Source organism: Belonocnema kinseyi, chromosome 7 (genome assembly GCF_010883055.1).
Source record: "Belonocnema kinseyi isolate 2016_QV_RU_SX_M_011 chromosome 7, B_treatae_v1, whole genome shotgun sequence".
In the NCBI taxonomy this organism is placed as follows: Eukaryota; Metazoa; Arthropoda; class Insecta; order Hymenoptera; family Cynipidae; genus Belonocnema; species Belonocnema kinseyi.
In genome coordinates, this window is record NC_046663.1 from 16,504,810 (window position 1) to 16,507,169 (window position 2,360).

Sequence of the window (2,360 nt, forward strand, 5' to 3'; positions counted from 1 at the left end):
TTTGGTTGTAAAGTCGTTCTGTTGTAAATGCAAATATATTGTTAAAATTAAAATTATAAGTTTTGGGTGGAAATACTCTTTTTGTTTTTAAAATTAAATAATATCGTTGAAAGTTCATTATTTTGTTGGAAATTGACCTTATTTAGTAGAAATTTAATTCTTTTGGTTGAAATCTTTATCATTTTTGGTCAAAAATGCAATTGTTTGGTTAAAATATCAACTGTACATCTTCTTGGGTTTGAAAGTCGATTATTTCACTAAGATTTGAACTACTTTGTCAAAAAAATACGTTTTTTTAACAAGCTTTTTTAATTATGTTTGAAAATGTAACTATTTGGTTGAAAGTTTAACTCTTTGGTTGAAAACTCATATTTTACGCTTAAAAATTTCAATTTTTTGTAGATAATTCGTCTTTTCTTCTTTAATCTAATTTTTTTTTAATTCGTCTTTTTTCGTCCCAGATCTGAATTATTTTTTTTTTCAAAAAATCTCTGATCCAATTCAGAAATGCATACAATTGCTTTGTAAAAAATTTTCAATTCAGAAATATTTCATTTAAACGCTCAATTATTCATACGTATAAAACACAAACTTTTAACACCTTTTAATTTTAAAATTTTTTAAATTAAATTATTTTAAAATACGAAATAATCGTTAAAAATTTTTTATGACTTTAACATTTGAGAGATTTCTGGTTTACAAATACAAATTACGCTATTATTTTTAAGGATCAACAGTTTTTAATCAAAAATTAAAACTTCTTTTGTTGTTGAAAATTTATTATTTTAGTAGAAAATGTAATTATTTTGTTGGAAATTTGTTATTCTCTTTTTTTTTAGTTGAATATTCAATTATTTTGATAGTAAGTTAATTTCTAACATTTTCAATTGGCGAACTAAAATTTTTATCTGTAAATGACAATGCAAAAATATGTATCTGGAACAACTTAAAATAAAAACAATGCAACTTTTATTTTAAAAAGTTTTTAGTTAAAAAATTAATTTAATCGTTCAATTTTTAGTATTACGAACTGAAATTTTTTTGAATTATTATCATTTTGAACTTTAAAAATAATAGCGTAATTTGTATTTTTTAACCAGAAATCTCTCAAATGTTAAAGTCATAAAAATTTTTTAACGGTTATTTCGTATTTTAAAATAATTTAATTTACAAAATTGTAAAATTAAAAGGCGTTAAAAGTTTCTGTTTTATACGTATGAATTATTGAGCATTTAAATGAAATATTTCTGAATAAAAAATTTTTTTAAAGCAATTGTATGTATTTCTGAATTGGATCAGAGATTTTTTGAAAAAAAAAAATATAATTCAGATCCGGGACAAGCGAATTGTAAAATATTCAAAAAGAATAACAAAAATTGTTGTGATTGCTAAGAAAATTGAAAATGATTTTTTAGTTTGAAAAATTAATTTTAAGTGAGTATTTGAAAAGATTTTAAAAATTAAAAAAAAAGGAATCATGACGATTTTAAGGCAATTTTTTTATTTTGCAGTTTTTTTAATTTTAGGAAAAAAATCTAATTAACACAATAAATTAGTTTTCAACCCAAAAGTTTACTTTTCAACAAAATAAATTAATTTTCTATCAAATAATTAAGAGAAAAGGTGAATTTTTGACCAAGAAGATTAATGTTCTATAAAAAAAAAACGATTTTCCAACTTAACCAACATAAACGATTAATTTTTAATCAATCATATAATAGTTACGTTTTCAGATAAAAATAAATAATTGTTTAAAGAATAAATTAATTTTAAACAAAGTTGTTAAATTTTCGACCAATCAGATGAATTTTCGACCAAGAAAATTGATAATCTACAAAAAAGGCAAATCTTAAACAAAATACATGAATTTTTGAAGAAATTATTTAATTTTAAAGTAAAAAAGAGGAATTATCTACAAAAAGTTGAAATTTTTAAGCGAAAAATATGAGTTTCCAATGAAAGAGTTAAGCTATCAACCGAAGATTTAAACTTTCAGCCAAATAGTTAGATTTTCAATCATAATTAAAAAACTTTCTTAAAAAAACGTATTTTTTTGACAAAGTAGTTCAACTCTTAGTGAAATAATCGACTTTCAAACCCAAGAAGATGTAAAGTTGATATTTTAACCAAACAATTGCATTTTTGACCAAAAATGATAAAGATTTCAACTAAAAGGATTAAATTTCTACTAAATAAGGTAATTTTCCAACAAAATATATGAACTTTCAAAGAAATTATTTAATTTTAAAAACAAAAAATGTATTTCCACCCAAAACTTATAATTTTAATTTTTAACAATATATTTGCATTTACAACAGAACGACTTTACAACCAAAACATATTTATAGTTCATAATTCAA